This window comes from Balaenoptera acutorostrata, chromosome 9 (genome assembly GCF_949987535.1).
Source record: "Balaenoptera acutorostrata chromosome 9, mBalAcu1.1, whole genome shotgun sequence".
Lineage (NCBI taxonomy): Eukaryota > Metazoa > Chordata > Mammalia > Artiodactyla > Balaenopteridae > Balaenoptera > Balaenoptera acutorostrata.
This window is the reverse complement of record NC_080072.1, coordinates 45,426,128-45,445,382: the sequence shown is the minus strand read 5'-3', so window position 1 is coordinate 45,445,382 and position 19,255 is coordinate 45,426,128. Positions and strand designations below refer to the sequence as shown.

Sequence of the window (19,255 nt, the reverse complement as noted above, 5' to 3'; positions counted from 1 at the left end):
GACATTAACTAGGGAAGCTTTTCTACTTAATAGTAAATTTTATTTATTTTTAAATTTTTTTAATAGTAACTTTTAAACACTATCTTGTTATAGATACCCTTTGTCATGTATTTATTGAGTTGCTTGTTCTGTGGCAGACACTGTTCTAGACCATTTATTTTAGGGTAGTTTTATTTTCTTTTGGGGTAAGTACATTTAAGTATCTGTTTATTATGACAAAATGTCTGAAATTGGATTTAGCTGTATAGTTCAAAAGTCTGAAATTGGATTTAGCTGTATAGTTCCATATAGTGTCCTTGGAAAGATCAGATTATATACTTGTTCCCTAAGTAAACACAATTTAACAATCATTTTAAAGTTTTGAATAGAAAATGGTTAAATTCATAAGTATTTACGAAATCATAAGTGTTCCAAGTATTTAGTGTACACAAGTTTATATCATAAGTGCTATCCTGATTTAACAGGTAATTTGGACATTCTTATATGCCTGGCTTAACCACATAATTCATTTGGATGGTAGAGTAGTCCAAATTTGTCCAAATATGTAAGCATCACATAAAGAAAACTCTCTTCCACAGACTGTATCCTCATTTTTCCAGGAATTTGTGTGGTTGGACATAGTGGGAACCAGTTTAAAAAGTGGGGACTTCTGCTTTCAGGATGATGGAGTAGATGTACATTGCCCTATTCCTCCCGCTAAAACAACTGAAAATCTTGAACATTATGTATAAAATAAACATAAGAAGACTGAAAGGTGGAGAAAAGGCATAAAGACTAGGGACCTCAGGATTCAAGGAATGACATGGGGTGAGTTCCCTGGGTTTTCTTTTTGCCTAATATATCCCAAGCTTGAAGATGATGGCAGGCTGGAAATAGCAACTAGCACAGACTAATAAGCCTGCTCTCTCCAGCCAAAAGACTGGAAAAGACAGAAAAGGTAGCCAGTAACTGCTATGCTCTAGCCAAACACTGCAGAAAGACTGTGGCCCCAACCCTAACCCATGCCAGCCGAGGCTGAGTAGGGAGCCTAGACTTCCACCCTTATGAAGTTGTAACAAGGCTGTCCAACCCCCTGCTGGGGTGATTTCAGAGAAGATTGAGTAGGGAGGCAGGAGTTTCTTCCCTGCTCGACAGTACTGAACCTCCCCACTGCCGTTCTCCCTTTGCCCTGGCTAACTGTCATTAGACACCATGTGGGGAGCCTGGCCTTACACTCCCACCTAAACAGTAAGGAGGTGCTCCTTTTCCTTCCCACTGGAATAATGTTAGAGGAGGCCTAGGTGGGAGTCAGGACTTTTACTGCTTCCCAGGAGTAAGGAGGCTCTCCCTCTCCTACCTGTGGTGTTGGTGGAGGCCACAAAGGGAGCAGTAATGAGATACTCCTGCCTCTCACAGCCCAGGTGGTGTCAGCGGAGGCCTACTGAGTAGCCAGAATCCCTACCCTTGCCAGCAGTAGTGAGCAACCCCTCCCCACCACCAGTTTCAACATTGGCCAAGTGAAATTGGACTTCTACTCCCACCTGGCAGTAATTGGGCAGGAACCTTTTCCCCAGCTGGAACAGTGTCAGAGGAAGCCAGCTAAACCGGGAGATTTAAAATAGGGTCCAGAATATCATAATACCCCACATGTTCAGATTTCAATAAAAAAAAAATCATTCTATATTCTGAGAACCAGGAAAATTTCATTTTCAATGAAAGAAGAGAATCAATAGACAAAAACACCAAAATAACAGATGTTAGAATTATCTGACAAATATTTTAAAGCAGGCATCATAGAAATACTTAAGTGAGAGTTCCTAAACCCACTTGAAACAAATGAGAAAATAGAGAGTCCTGGGGAAGAAATAGCAGGTATAAAGAAAAATGAAATGGGAATTTAGAACTGAGAAATGCAAGAACCAAACTCAAAAAGTTAGTGGATAGGCTCAACAGCTGAATGGAAGAGACAGTGTATAATCAGTGAACTTGAAGATAGAACAATAGAAGTTACCCAATCTAAATAACAGAGAAAATAGACTGGAGAGGGGATAAAGATCCTCAGGGACCCATGGGACTATAACAAAAGGTCTAACATTTGTATCACTGGAGTCCTGGAAGGAAAGGAAAAAGAAGGCAGGGCTAGAAAAATGAAGAAATAATGACTGAAGACTTCCCAAATTTGGCAAAAGGCATAAAGCCACAGGTCCAAGAAACTGAGCAGACCACAAACAAGATAAGCCAAAAGAACTCTATGTCAAGTTCAATTATAGCTAAACTTCTGAAAACTAAAGACAAAGAAAATATCTTGAAAGCAGTGAGTGAGAAAAGGTACTGTTTCTACAGGAGAAAAGCACTGTGATTTCTCAGAAGCAGATTTTTCATCAGAAACTATGGAGGCCTGAAGGCAGTGGCATATTTTTGAAGTGTTGAAAGAAAAGACCTGTCAACTAGAGTTTTATACCCAGTGAAAATATTCAGGAATGAAGGGAAAATCAAGACATTCTTAGATGAGGGAACACTAGGAGAACTTGTCACTAGCAGACCTACCTTAAAAAAATGGCTAAAGAAATTTCTCTAAATAGAAAGGAAATGATAAAAGGAAAGTATATTGGAACATTAGGAATGAAGAAAGAACATGGTAAGCAAAAATTTGGGTAAATACAGTGGGCTTTCCTTGTCCTCCTGAGTTTTCTAAATTATGTTTGATAGTTGAACCAAAATTGTAACACTGTTTGATGTGGTTCTAAATGTATGTAGAGGAACTATTTAAGACAATTATATTATAAATGGGAGAAGGTAAAAAGACATAGAGGTAAGCTTTCTATACTTCACTTGAACTGGTAAAAGGATGCGACCAACAGACAGATAAGTTTTGTGTATGTAATGTAATACCCAGAGCAACCACTGAAAAAGAGATAAACTCAAAAGCACTATAGATAAATCAAAGTAAAATTAAAAAAAATTTTTTCGGTCATCCACAGGAAGGCAGAAAAAATAAAACAAACCAAAAATTTAAAATAGCATACTTAGTTACATGTAAATGGTCTAACTATACCAAGTAAAAGGCAGAGATCAGCATATTAGATTAAAAAAAAGTGACCCAACAGTATGCTAGCTACAAAAACTCCCTACAGTATATTGGTATAGGCAGGTTGATAGTAAAAGGATTGAAAATGATATACCATGTAAACATTAATCAAGATAAATGAATGGCTATATTAATATCAGGTAAAGTAGACTTTGAAGCAAAATTACTAGAGACAGAGAAGGGCATTATCTAATGATAAAAAGGTCAATCCATCAAGAAGACAGCAATCCTAAATGTGTATGTACCAAGTAACAGAGCCGCAAAATACATGAGGTGAAAGCTGTCCTACCTGAAAGGAGAAATTGACAAATCTGCAATTATAGTTGGAGACTTCAGTGCCCTTCTCAATAATTGATAGGTAGAATCTCTAGACAGAAAATTAGCAAAGATATGGAATTTAACAATACCATCAACCAACAAGATCTAACAGACATTTATAAAATGGTCCGCTCAACAACAGCAGAGTATAACATTCAAGTGCCTGTGGACTACATACTAGGGTAGACCATATCCTGGGCCATAACACAAACCTCAATTTAAAAGAATTAAAATCATAGAGTATATCTTTTTCAGCCACACTGGAACCAAATTGGAAATCAATAACAGAAAGATAAGTGGAAAATCACCAAACATTTGAAAAATAAACAACACACTTAAATCCATGAGTCAAAGAGAAAGTCTCAAGGGAAATGTTTTTAAAAATACTTTGAACTGAATGGAAATGAAAATATAACATGTCAGAAGTTTTGAGACACAGCTGAAGCAATACTACTGATAGGGAAACTTAGAACATTAAATGCTGCCCTTTAGCAAAAATTCTTACATTAGAAAAAAGAGGAATTGTTTTGAATCAATAATCTAAGCTTCCACCTAACCTGGAAAAAGAGCAAAAGAAACCCAAAGCCAGCAGAAGGAAGGACATAATAAAGAAAAGGACAGAAATCAGTGAAATTGAAAACAGAAAATTAATAAATGAGAGCTATTATTTGAAAACCAATCCGATTGACAAACATGTAGCAAGACTGACAGAAGGGGAAAAAAGATAAGAAAAAATTTTCCAGTATTAAGAATGAAATTAGTACCACTACAAACCTTGTAGATATCAAAACGATAGTAAGGGACAACTCTGCAAACATAAATTTGATAACTTAGATGAAATGAGCCAATGCCTTGAAAAGCACAAAGTACAACTCATCTAATATGACTTGAATAGCCGTATAACTGTTAAGATGTTAAATTCATAATTTAAAATCTCTTAGAAAGAAAATCTGTAAGTTGGAATGGTTTCACTGGAGACTTGTACCAGACATTTTAGCACAGTGAACACCAGTTCTACACAACCCCTTCCAAAAAACAGAAAGGAAAGAACCCTTCTCAGTGTATTTTATGAAGCTAGTCTTATCCTCATACTAAACCAGACAAAGACAGTTAAAACTACAACAGTAACAACAACAAAAAACAAAACAAAACACCAAAAAACTATGACCAAGCCACTATTCTTTATAATACACACACACAAACACACACACACACCTATATCTTTATTGGAGTATAATTGATTTACAATGTTGTGTTAGTTTTTGCTGTACAACAAAGTGAATCATCTATATGTATACATATATCCTCATATCCCCTCCCTCTTGCATCTCCCTCCCACCCTCCCTATCCCACCCCTCTAGGTGGTCACAGCACAGAGCTGATCTCCCTGTGCTATGCGGCTGCTTCCCACTAGCCATCTGTTTTACATTTGGTACTGTATATATGTCAGTGCCACTCGTTCACTTTGTCGCAGCTTACCCTTCCCCCTACCCGTGTCCTCAAGCCCATTCTGTACGTCTGTGTCTTTATTCCTGTCCTGCCCCTAGATTCTTCAGAACTATTTTTTTTTTTAGATTCAATATATATGTTAGCATATGATATTTGTTTTTCTCTTTCTGACTTACTTCACTCTGTATGACAGACTCTAGGTCCATCCACCTCACTACAAATAACTCAATTTCGTTTCCTTTTATGGCTGAGTAATATTCCATTGTATATATGTGCCACATCTTCTTTATCCATTCATCTGTCAATGGACACTTAGGTTGCTTCCATGTCCTGGTTATTGTAAATAGTGCTGCAATGAACACTGTGGTACATGACTCTTTTTGAATTATGGTTTTCTCAGGGTATATGCCCAGTAGTGGGATTGCTGGGTCGTATGGTAGTTCTATTTTTAGGTTTTTAAGGAACCTCCATATTGTTCTCCATAGTGGCTGTATCAATTTACATTCCCACCAACAGTGGAAGAGGGTTCCCTTTTCTCCACACCCTCTCCAGCATTATTGTTTCTATATTTTTTGATGATGGCCATTCTGACTGGTGTGAGGTGATACCTCGTTGTGGTTTTGATTTGCATTTCTCTAATTAGTGATGTTGAGCATCCTCTCATTTGCTTGTTGGCAATCTATATGTCTACTTAGGAGAAATGTCTATTCATGTCTTCTGCCCATTTTTGGATTGGGTTGTTTGTTTTTCTGATATTGAGCTGTATAAGCTGCTTTTATATTTCAGAGGATAATCCTTTGTCAGTTGCTTCGTTTGGAAGTATTTTCTCCCATTCTGAGGGTTGTCTTTTCATCTTGTTTATGGTTTCCTTTGCTGTGCAAAAGGTTTTAAGTTTCATTAGCTCCCATTTGTTTATTTTTAATTTTATTTCCATTTCTCTAGGTGGTGGGTCAAAATGGGTCTTGCTGTGATTTATGTCATAGAGCATTCTGCCTATATTTTCCTCTAAGAGTTTTATAGTGTCTTGCCTTACGTTTAGGTCTTTAATCCATTTTGAGGGTTTTTTTGTATGGTGTTAGGAAGTGTTCTAATTTCGTTCTTTTACATGTAGCTATCCAGTTTTCCCAGCACCACTTATTGAAGAGGCTGTCTTTTCTCCATTGTATATTCTTGCCTCCTTTGTCAACGATAAGGTGACCGTATATGCATGGGTTTATCTCTGGCAAGCCAGTATTCTTAATGCATATAGATGGGAAAATCCTTGTCAAATTATTAGCAAATAGAATTAAGCAATATATAAGGAGAATTATATACCATGTCGAAGTAGAGTTCATTCCAGGGATTCAAGCCTGTCAGTATGTAAAAAATCAATGACTGTAATCTACCATATTAACAGAAAAGAAGAATATTCACATGATCATATCAATTGACTTAGAAAAAGTACTTGACAAAGCTCAATATCCGCTTATGATTAAAAAAAAACTCTGAAAACTAGTAATAGAGGATAATTTTCTCAACCTGGTAAAGAACATATTCAGAAACCTAGAGCTACCATCGTATTTCATGGTGAAAGACAGAATGTTTTCTCCCTAAAACATCAAGGTTATCTAGGCAAGGATGTCTGCTGTCACTTTTACTCAGTTCAGTACTGGAAGTCATAGCCAGTACAGTAAGGCAAGAAGAGGAAATAAAAGGCATACCAATGAAAGGAAGAAATAAAATTGTTTCCCCTCCTTTTTATTTATTTTTATTTTTATTTTTGAATTTTATTTTATTTATTTACTTTTTATACAGCAGGTTGTTATCAGTTATCTATTTTATATATATTAAGAGTATATAGCTCAATCCCAATCTCCCAGTTCATCCCACCATCACCACCACCATCCCCCCGAGCCTGCTTTACCCCCTTGGTGTCCATACGTTTGTTCTCTACATCTGTGCCTCTATTTCTGCCTTGCAAACCGGTTCATCTGTACCATTTTTCTAGATTCCACATATATGCATTCATATACGATATTTGTTTTTCTCTTTTTGATTTACTTCAGTCTGTATGACAGTCTCTACAAATGACCCAATTTCATTCCTTTTTATGGGTGAGTAATATTCCATTGTATATACATACCACATCTTCTTTATCCATTTGTCTGTCGATGGGCATTTAGGTTGCTTCCATGACCTGGCTATTGAACATTGGGGTGCATGTGTCTTTTTGAATTATGGTTTTCTCTGGGTATATGCCCAGTAGTGGGATTGCTGCATCATTTGGTAATTCTATTTTTAGTTTTTTAAGGAACCTCCCTACTGTTCTTCACAGTGGCTGTATCAATTTACATTCCCACCAACTGTGCAAGAGGGTGCCCTTTTCTCCACACCCTCTCCAGCATTTGTTGTTTGTAGATTTTCTGATGATGCCCATTCTGACTAGTGTGAGGTGATAACTCATTGTAGTTTTGATGTGCATTTCTCTAAAAATTAGTGATGTTGAGCAGCTTTTCATGTGCCTTGTGGCCATCTGTATGTCTTCTTTGGAGAAATGTCTACTTAGGTCTTCTGCCCATTTTTGGATTGGGTTGTTTGTTTTTTTGATATTGAGCTACATGAGCTATTTATATGTTTTGGAGGTTAATCCTTTGTCCATTGATTCGTTTGCAAATATTTTCTCCCATTCTGAGGGTTGTCTTTTCATCTTGTTTATAGTTTCCTTTGCTGTGCAAAAACTTTTAAGTTTCATTAGGTCCCATTTGTTTATTTTTGTTTTTGCTTCCATTATTCTAGGAGATGGGTCAAAAAAGATCTTGCTGTGATTTACGTCAAAGAGTGTTCTTCCTATGTTTTCCTCTAAGAGTTTTATAGTATCCAGTCTTACATTTAGGTCTTTAATCTATTTTGAGTTTATTTTTGTGTATGGTGTCAGGGAGTGTTCTAATTTCATTCCTTTACATGTAGCTGTCCAGTTTTCCCAGCACCACTTACTGAAGACACTGTGTTTTTTCCATTGTATATCCTTGCCTCCTTTGTCGTAGATTAGTTGACCATAGTTGTGTGGGTTTATCTCTGGGCTTTCTAGCCTGTTCCATTGATCTGTATTTCTGGTTTTGTGCCAGTACCATATTGTCTTGATTACTGTAGCTTTGTAGTATAGTCTGAAGTCAGGGAGTCTGATTCCTCCAGCTCCGTTTTTTTCCCTCAAGATTGCTTTTCGGGGTCTATTGTGTCTTCATACAAACTTTAAGATTTTTTGTTCTAGTTCTGTAAAAAATGCCTTTGGTAATTTGATAGGGATTGCATTGAATCTGTAGATTGCTTTGGGTAGTATAGTCATTTTCACAGTATTGATTCTTCCAATCCAAGAACATGGTATATCTCTCCATCTGTTTGTGTCATCTTTGATTTCTTTCATCAGCGTCTTATAGTTTTCTGAGTACAGGGCTTTTACCTCCCTTCGTAGGTTTATTCCTAGGTATTTTATTCTTTTTGTTACAGTGGTACGTGGGATTGTTTCCTTTATTTCTCTTTCTGATTTTTCATTGTTGGTGTATAGGAATGCCAGCGATTTCTGTGCATTAATTTTGTATCCTGCAACCTTACCAAATTCATTGATTAGTTCTGGTAGTTTTCCGGTGGCATCTTTAGGATTTTCTATATATAGTATCATGTCATCTGCAAACAGTGACAGTTTTACTTCTTCTTTTCCAATTTGTATTCCTTTCATTTCTTTTTCTTCCCTGATTGCCGTGGCTAGGACTTCTAAAGCTATGTTGAATAATAATGGTGAGAGTGGACATCCTTATCTTGTTCCTGATCTTAGAGGAAATGCTTTCAGTTTCTCACCATTGAGAATGATGTTTGCTGTGGGTTTGTCATATATGGCCTTTATGATGTTGAGGTAGGTTCCCTCTATGCCCACTTTCTGGAGAGTTTTTATCATCAATGGGTGTTGAATTTTTTCAAAAGCTTTTTCTGCATCTATTGAGATGATCATCTGGTTTTTATTCTTCTATTTGTTCATATGGTGTATCACATTGATTGATTTGTATATACTGAAGAATCCTTGCATCCCTGGGATAAATCCCACTTGATCATGGTGTATGATCCTTTTAATGTGCTGTTGGATTCTGTTTGCTAGTATTTTGTTGAGGATTTTTGCATCTATATTCATCAGTGATATTGGTCTGTAATTTTCTTTTTTTGTAGTATCTTTGTCTGGTTTTGGTATCATGGTGATGGTGGCCTCATAGAATGAGTCTGGGAGTGTTTCTTCCTCTGTGATATTTTGGAAGAGTTTGAGAAGGATGGGTGTTAGCTCTTCTCTATATGTTTGATAGAATTCACCCGTGAAGCCATCTGGTCCTGGGCTTTTGTTTGTTGGAAGATTTTTAATCACAGTGTCAATTTAATTCCTTGTGATTGGTCTGTTCATATTTTTGTTTCTTCCTGGTTCTTTCTTGGAAAGTTATACCTTTCTAAGAATTTGCCCATTTTATTGGCATAGAGTTGCTTATAGTAGTCTCTTAGGATGCTTTGTATTTCTGCGGTGTCTGTTGTAACTTCCCCTTTCTCATTTCTAATTTTATTGATTTCAGTCCTCTCCCTCCTTTTCTTGATGAGTGTGGCTAAAGGTTTATCAATTTTGTTTATCTTCTCAAATTACCAGCTTTTAGTTTTATTGATCTTTGCTATTGGTTTTTTGGTTTTTATTTCATTTATTTCTGCTCTGATCTTTATGATTTCTTTCCCTCTACTGACTTTGGGTTTTGTTTGTTCTTCTTTCTCTACTTCGATTAGGTGTAAGGTTAGATTGTTATATTTGAGATTTTTCTTGTTTCTTGAGGTAGGATTATATTGCTCTGAAATTCCCTGTTAGAACTGCTTTTGCTGCAACCCATAGATTTTGGATCATCGTGTTTTCATTGTCATTTGTCTCTAGGTATTTTTTGATTTCCTCTTTGATGTCTTCAGTGATTTCTTGGTTATTTAGAAACGTATTGTTTAGCCTCCGTGTGTTTGTGTTTTTAACGTTTTTTTCCCTGTAATTGATTTCTAATCTTATAGCGTAGTGGTCAGAAAAGATGCTTGATATGATTTCAATTTTCTTTTTTTTAAATTTTATTTATTTATTTATTATTTATTTATTTTTGGCTGCATTGGGTCTTTGTTGCTGTGCACGGGCTTTCTCTATTTGCAGTGAGCGGGGGCTACTCTTCGTTGCAGTGCGCGGGCCTCTCACTGCAGTTGCTTCTCTTGCTGTGGAGCATGGGCTCTAGGCCTGCAAGCTTCAGTAGCTGTGGCACGCAGTCTCGGTAGTTGTGGCTCGTTGGCTCTAGAGCGCAGGCTCAGTAGTTGTGGCGCACGGGCTTAGATGCTCTGCGGCATGTGGGATCTTCCCGGACCAGGGCTCGAACCTGTGTTCCCGGCATTGGCAGGTGGATTCTTAACCACTGCACCACCAGAGAAGCCCGAGTTCAATTTTCTTAAATTTACCAAGGCTTGATTTGTGACCCAAGATGTGATCTGTCCTGGAGAATGTTCCATGTGCACTTGAGAAGAAAGTGTAAGCTGCTGTTATTGGATGGAATGTCCTATAAATATCAAATCTATCTGGTCTATTGTGTCATTTAAAACTTGTGTTTCCTTATTAATTTTCTGTCTGGATGATCTGTCCGTTGGTGTAAGTGAGGTGTTAAAGTCCCCCACTATTATTGTGTTACTGTCGATTTCCTCTTTTAGAGCTGTTAGCAGTTGCCTTATGTATTGAGGTGCTGCTATATTGGGTTCATATATATTTATAATTGTTATATCTTCTTCTTGGACTGATCCCTTGATCATTATATAGTGTCTTTCCTTGTCTCTTGTAACATTCTTTATTTTAAAGTCTATTTTATCATATATGAGGATTGCTACTCCAGGTTTCTTTTGATTTCCATTTGCATGGAATATCTTTTTCCATCCCCTCACTTTCAGTCTATATATGTCCCTAGGTCTGAAGTGGGTCTCTTGTAGACAGCATATATATGGGTCTTGTTTTTGTATCCATTCAGCAAGCCTATGTCTTCTGGTTGGGGCATTTAATCCATTCACGCTTAAGGTAATTATCGATATGTATGTTCCTATGACCATTTTCTTAATTTTTATGGGTTTGTTTTTGTAGGTCCTTTTCTTCTCTTGTGTTTCCCACTTAGAGAAGTTCCTTTAGCATTTGTTGTAGAGCTGGTTTGGTGGTGCTGAATTCTCTTAGCTTTTGCTTGTCTGTAAAGCTTTTGATTTCTCCATCAAATCTGAATGAGATCCTTGCTGGGTAGAGTAATCTTGGTTGTAGGTTCTTCCCTTTCATCACTTTAAACATATTGTGCCACTCCCTTCTGGCTTGTAGAGTTTCTGCTGAGAAATCAGCTGTTAACCTTATGGGAGTTCCCTTGTATGTTATTTGTCGTTTTTCCCTTGCTACTTTCAATAATTTTTCTCTGTGTTTAATTTTTGCCAATTTGATTACTGTGTGTCTCCGTGTGTTTCTCCTTGGGTTTATCCTGTATGGGAGTCTTTGCGCTTCCTGGACTTGGGTGGCTATTTCCTTTCCCATGTTAGGGAAGTTTTCAACTATAATCTCTTCAAATATTTTCTCGGGTCCTTTCTCTCTCTCTTCTCCTTCTGGGACCCCTATAATGCGAATGTTTTTGCATTTAATGTTGTCCCAGGGGTCTCTTAGGCTCTCTTCATTTCTTTTCATTCTTTTTTCTTTATTCTGTTCCATGGCAGTGAATTCCACCATTGTGTCTTCCAGGTCACTTATCTGTTCTTCTGCCTCTGTTATTCTGCTATTGATTCCTTGTAGTGTATTTTTCATTTCAGTTCTTGTATTGTTCATCTCTGTTTGTTTGTTCTTTAATTCTTCTAGGTGTTTGTTCTTTAATTCTTCTACGTCTTTGTTAACCATTTCTTGCACCTTCTCGATCTTTGCCTACATTCTTTTTCCATGGTCCTGCATCATCTTCACTATCATTATTCTGAATTCTTTTTCTGGAAGGTTGCCTATCTCCGCTTCTTTTAGTTGTTTTTCTGGGGTTTTATCTTGTTCTTTCATCTGGTACGTAGCCTCTGCCTTTTCATCTTGTCTATCTGTGAATGTGGTTTTCATTCCAGTGGCTGCAGGATTGCAGTTCTTCTTGCTTCTGCTGTCTGCCCTCTGGTTGATGAGGCTATCTAAGATGCTTGTGCAAGCTTCCTGATGGGAGGGTCTGTTGGTGGGTATAGCTGGCTGTTGTTCTGGTGGGCAGAGCTCAGTAAAACTTTAATCTGCTTGTCTACTGATGGGTGGGGCTGAGTTCCCTCCCTGTTGGTTGTTGGGCCTGAGGTGACCCAGCACTGGAGCCTACAGGCTCTTTGGTGGGGCTAATGGTGGACTCCGTGAGGACTCATGCCAAGGAGTACTTCCCAGAACTTCTTCTGCCAGTGTCCTTGTCCCCTCAGTGAGCCATAGCCACCCCGCCTGCCTCTGCAGGAGACCCTCCAACACTAGCAGGTAGGTCTGATTCAGTCTCCTATGGGGTCACTGTTCCTTCCCCCGGGTCCTGATGTGCACACTATGTGTGTGCTCTCCAAGTGTGGAGTCTCTGTTACCCCCAGTCTTGTCGAAGTCCTGCAATCAAATCCCCCTAGCCTTCAAAGTCTTATTCTCTGGGAATTCCTCCTCCCATTGCCAGACCCCCAGGTTGGGATGCCTGATGTGGGGCTCAGCACCTTCAATCCAGTGGGTGGACTTTTGTGGTATAATTGTTCTCCAGTTTGTGAGTCACTCACCCATGGTTATGGGATATGATTTGATTGTGATTGCGCCCTTACTACCGTCTCATTGCGGCTTCGCCTCTGTCTTTGCTTGTGGGGTATCTTTTTTTGTGAGTTCCAGTATCTTCCTGTCAATGAATGTCCAGCAGTTATTTGTGATTCCAGTGCTCTCTTAAGAGGGAGTGAGCACACGTCCTTCTACTCTGCCATCCTGAACCAATCTACCTGCTCCCCCACCTTTTTTAAACAACATAATTTTTTTGTATAGAAAACCTGAAGACATTTATCAAAACAAAACCCTAGAACTAATAAGTGAGTTTAATAGGTAGCAGGATATAAGATAAACATACAAAAATAAATTGTATTTCAAAAATACTAGCAAAGAAATGTGGAAAGTGAAATTAAAAATACAATACCATTTATAGTTGTGGGGCAAAAAAACCCATAGGTGTAAATCTAACAAAATATGTACTGGACCTATGTGCTGGAAACTATAAATTCTGAAAAGAATATTTAAATAAAGGGAGAGACATACTGGTCTCATTGATTGGAATATTCACATGGTAAAGATGTGGATTCTCCCCCAAATTGTATAATTTTAATGAAATTCCTTTCAAAATCTGAGAAGATTTTTCAAGCTCATTCTAAAAAAAATAGCTAGAATAGCTAAGGGAATTTTGGAAAAAGAATAAAGTAGGAGAAATCAGTCTACTTGATCTCAAGACTTATTATATAGCTACAGTAATCAAGGCTGTATGGTATTGGAGGAGTAGACAAATGGATCAGTGGAACATAATAGAAAACCCAGAACTAGATCCACATAAACATGCCCAGCTGATTTTTTTAGAATTGCACAGTGCAATTCAATTCAGCAAGGATGGTCTTTTAAACAAATGATGTTAAAACCATTAGGAAGTAATATATACAAAAATGAACCTTTTCTTAAACCTCACAGCTTGTAAAAAAAAAATTAACTCAAAATGGATCATAGACTTAAACAAAATGTAAAGTTACAAACTTTTAGAAAAAAAACACAGGAAAAAATCCTCTAGAAAAAGGGTTAAGCAATGAATTCTTAGACTTGATACCAAAAAGTAAAATCCACAAAGGGAAAAATTGACAAGTTGTATCTCAACAAAATTTTAAAAACATTTGCTCTTTGAAAGCCCATGTGATGAAGGTAAGAGAAGCTACAGACTGGGAGAACATGTTTGGAAACCCCGTATCTGACAGAGGACTAGTATCTAGAATACATAAAGACGTCTCAAAACACAATAGTAAAAAATGATAACAGTCCATTTAGACAGTTGGCAAAAGACATAAACAACATTTCATATAAGAGGATATGCAGATATCAAATAAATACAGGAACAGATGTTCAACATCACTAGGGAAATGCAAATTCAAACCATAATGAATAAAAACTAATGGCAGCACCAAAAGCTGACAACAGTGTGGAGGAACTGGATCACTCATATGTTTTTGGTGGGAATGTGAAAAGTTACAGGCAGTTTCTCATAAAACTAAACATGAAATTATCATAACCTCCAGCAATTGTACTCTTGGTTATTTATCCCAGAGAAATGAAAACTTATCAAATATTCATAATGTCTTTATTTTTAATATTCTATAACTGGAATCAGCCCAGATGTCCTTCAACAAGTAAATGGTTTAACAAACTGTGGTACAAACAAACCATAGAATACTATTTAGCAATAAAAAGGGACAAACTACCGATACCCACAGAAACTTGCATGAATCTCCAGGGAATTATGCTGAGTGACAAAAACCAATCTCAAAAGGTTACATATGGTTCCATTTATATAACATTCTTGACAAAACAAAATTTTAGAACTGGGAGATGGATTAATTATTGCCAGAGCTTGTAGATTAGTTGGCGCCAGGGGAAGGATGGGTAGCTGGTTACTATAAAAGGACAACATGAGGGATCCTTGTGGTGTAGGAACTGTTCAGTCTCTTGACTATGGTGGTGGATATATAAGCCTATACAGGTAATAAAATTGTAAAGAACTTAATACACACACATAGACAGACAAATGAGTACACTGAAACTGAGAAAATTGGAATAAGATTGGTGGGTTATATCAATGTCAGTATCCTGATTGTGATATTATACTATAGTTTTGCAAAATGTTATCAAATGGAGGAATGGCAAAGTGTACAGGAGGCTCTGTATTATTTCTTATAATTGTATGTGAATCTTCAGTTATCACAAAAATTGCAATTAAAAGTAGATGGCTTAAGTAAAAGTAGAGTTCTTTTCCTAGTTTAAAAGAGAAAACTATATATTCTGGGGAAGATAGTTGACTATCTGTAAGGAAGACATGTAACTATTTCAATAGCACAGAATTGCTAAGTATGTCAAAATCAGTTAGAAAATAGTTATCAGTAGTGGTTCTAATTTATCTTCAGTAGTTCAGTCTGAAAAATAAAGTATTATATTTTAGCAACCATTTCTTCATTCAAGCTGAAGTAGACGTTGAATGATGGAGAAAGAATTTTATATATAAGTTAAGAGTAAAAATAAGTGAGAGGATTTATATACCATTCCTTGGTTCTATCTTTTGATTCCACTGTACCTAGATTTTCTGTATTTCTTATTCAGAGAACTAAGGATGTAAGAATTCTCTATGTTCTATTCTGAATGCTGGAAATCAGGGTCTAAAAAACTCTGCACAATTACACTTTGTATAATATATAAGGAGGTGTAAGCTCTAGAAAATAAAACTATTATTTTCACTCTGGAATGATGAAAAACAATCACAGTCAACCCAAAGCTAGTTTGGAAACATGACACAAGAATAACATACTCAAGAGGACAGCTCATGGTAAGCAGTAATAGTTTTTTTGTGTGTATTAATAATGGCATAATGTTTATAATATTTTCCATTTTTATGATCCATAACTTATTTTTTGGTATCTAAAATATAGTTTGGCACGATTTTTAGTTATCTTGTACATCACATTAAGTGAAGACAAATGTATATAACCACATTAGCCCATGATTTACATAATTTATTTGTTGAATGAATGGATGAATTGAAGCTAATTTTTATGACCGAATAATTTTATTTATAATTATTCTGGGGTCAACTTTTTAAAAAATGAATAAGGAGCTAAAGAAAATTATTAATATAGCTTTAACTGGTTTCTAAATCTAAAGGAAAATGGTGGCTACTTCAATCTCCATATCTCCACATATCCTCCCAAAACCATAGGCTAGAAGGAACACAGATGAAACCCAACTAACCCATACTTTCTGGATTGCTAGGAGACAATAACATGAACTTCAAATTACCTGAAAGTAGCAAAATTATCAAGTGCCAGCGGAGCTTCCACTGCTGCTGCAAGTCTGTATATGTGGAGAGTATGAAGTGGGATGCTTTAGAGGCTATGAAACAGAAGAGAGGGGACTGAAAAACTTAAACAAAATGAAGACAGAATCACCCTCAAAAAGAGAAAGTACAACAGTATGTGCCAAAATAGTGAACACAGACTGGGACTTGGTAGTTTATAGTACCAGCTACCAGGAAGGAGTTTTAGAGTGTGTAGGATTAGGAAGTGGCAGCCTTGGAGGAATTTTGCTTCTAGAGAAGGAGATAAGCAGAGAAGGGGTGATGCCACTGAGTCCTAGCAGTGAGGAGAAAACAAGAAGAAAAAGAAAAAGAAAGGGTTCTGCAAAATGAAAGAGGACACCAACCTCTTTTTCCCCATTACCCATTCAAGAAATTACACTTCACTAAGTTGACAGAAGGTACTCACAAACTAAAGAATGCTGTCCACAAAATGAGTAGGGGAAAAATCAAACTTACACAGCACCACTGTTGGAAGAAAACAGAAAATATGTATTAAATCATTTCAGCTGATGAAAATCTATACACACACAACCTCAAAACCTTAGAAAAATAACCACAAAGTAGCATACTGTAACACAGTACTCTAGACTAAATTAAGTATTCTCAAGCAAGCAAAACAGAACTTGGTATCCAAAAATTTAAGGAGAGAAATGGATTAAAGAAAAAACCAAACAAACAAGAAATGCAATGCAAGCTGATCAAACTCAGGAAGGAGATTAAAGAAAAGACAAGACTACGTTAGAAATGAAGAATTAATTATAAAATGCTCAAGAGAAAATAGAATGGAATGAAAATCTAAGGAAGAACATAGAATGAAAATGAGATAAAGAAGTAAAAATTAGGATCTCAGAGCAAATGATGGAAAGGAAAGGCTGGCAAAGGAGGTCCAACATAATTGGAATCTGTGAAGAATAAAAATAACTCAGTAGAACAAAACTTATAAACTATAATCCAGGAAAACTTTCTGGTAATAGGGGAAATTTAAATCTACCTTTTGAAGGACCCACCACTGTACCTGGAAAAATGGACCTGGAATGATCAACTGAGACATATTTTAGTAAACTGCTAAACTTGAAAGACAAATTGGGCTGGCATCATACTTTGAAGAGCAACATGCAAATCATGGCAATAGAATGGCAATTTCAGGAAAATCAAGGAAAAGTACAGGCCAAGGATTTGCTATCCAGCCAAGTTTTTCTTCAATTATTATGGTAATAGAAAATCAACTTTTGAATATTGAGGAACTCATTGACCATTGTATCCATAAGCCTTCTTGAGGAGTTTGTTGGAGGATGATCTCCATCCACCCAAGAGACCACTGGGGAAGCTTTAGCAAAAGGACCGTGAGCATTTAATATACTAAATTGTAGAATTAAGGACTAAATAAAACAAGGGTGGGGACATGGAAAGAAGAAAGTATGAAATGTTACATGTTAAACAACGTACAGAGAATACCATTCTTAAAAAAGGAAAAGAGAGTGAGAAGGGAAAGTAGAATGAGATCATAGACTGTTAAATAGGTGGGAGGCCAAGGATACCGTTTAAAATCGGCCAACCAGACACTAAAAGCTTAAGTAAGGAAAAGGAAGGATTAAGGGCACTAACAAAAGTACGTATAAATGCACTAGAAAAAAATTACTAACCTTCCTAAATACCAAAAGAAAATGTAAAAAGTAGCAAAGAAAAACACACCATGTAGAAAAAGAAACAGTATTACTTAATAGAGTAATTAAAATATACAGTAGTGACTGAGATGAAACAAAACATCAGTCATATTAAATATGGATGGGCTTAAATTTCCTATTAAAGGTAAAAGATTTTCAAGTTGGCTTATGAAACAAACATACTAAAATTTGGTTTAAACAAGAATCCAATAGTGGATGCTAAACTAAGGTGGAAAGTTCTTTAAGGCATAGTATTTTTGTATGGTCTCCAAGTATCTCCTTACAAATTGCTTATTAGCTGCAAGAGGAAAAAAATAATAACCACATAGTGAAAAAACTGGGCAACACCTTGACCAGGTGATTGAAGTTAGTATCACCAGTAAGGATGTTAGGGATATCTTGCCCTTTGACTGTGATACCCTTAGAAGAACACATCGTTACTTACTTACATTAGTCTAGTAAGGAATGCATAACCTGAATCTAACTGTAAGGAACATCAGACAAACCCAAATTGCAGAACATTTTTATAAAATAACTGGCCTCTTCAAAATTGTTAATGTTATGAAAGAAAGGCTTTGAAACTGTACCCGACAAAATGAATCTGAAGAGGCAGACAGCCAAATGCAATCTGTTTTCCTGGATTTGATTCTGTACTGGATGGGGAGAAATACTATAAAGGACATTATTAGGATAATTGACAGATTTGGAATATGGACTGACAAAAGTACTTTACCAATATTAAATTTTCCTGAGTTTGATAACTCTTCTCTTTATGTAAGAATATGTTTTTTCTTAAAAAGTCACATTGAAGTATTAAGAGGAAAAGCACGTATGAACCTACTCTCAAGTGGTTCGGAAAAACACATAATGTGCGTGTGGGTGGGAGAATGATAAAGCAAGGTAGCAAAATGTTAAAAGTTGGTGAGTCTAAGTAAAACGTTTAAGGGAATTTTCTTTAAACTTTTCTCTGGGTTTAAAAGAAGAAAAAAAAAAAAAAAAAGGTAGCTCTGGCTGTGAACTATAAGCCAGAGATCAATACATACATATAGCTTAGTTTAGTAAAGTAGAATTTGAGTTACATAATGTTCTCACTCTCTCCCTTTACCCTCCCCCTGCTTTTTTAAGATATTGTTTTAACAGTTCAGTAATCCATTTGGAAAGCTCAGCTGATTTGGTATCAGTCTGTGTTAAGCTATAGATGTGATTGCTCTTAAAGCTTTTACCTCTCTTATGTTTTTAAAGAATTTGCCTTTTTCGTACTTAAAATATGGGGGAAAAAATCCAAAAAAAATCGTTTTCTAAATGTGTCCTTTCCTATGACCTCCTGTAAAATGCTTGATTATGTGGAGAAAAACCAGCTACTTGGTCCCCTCCCCCACCCCATTGGTTCTTCTTGTGTTCTGAGGACCAAATAGGAGATGGATGAAGTTAGAAGCATTTTGTATATTTTTTCATATTTTTTATCTTATTCCAAAATGAGCTATACCAAGCAATATGTGGATAGTAGTTTTTATATGCTTTGCTAGCTGTTTTACAGCTAAGTCCATTTTGCTAGATCAAGCTCCCCTATCTTTTGAGGAACAACTTGTTCTGTATCAACA

General features: G+C 36.5%; 1 protein-coding gene across 5 annotated transcripts in view; it reads left to right on the top strand.

Annotated features, from left to right (window-relative positions):
• Nucleotides 1-19,255, top strand: part of USP47 (ubiquitin specific peptidase 47) — a 124,091-nt gene that overhangs the window by 71,107 nt on the left and 33,729 nt on the right. The window lies entirely within an intron of this gene.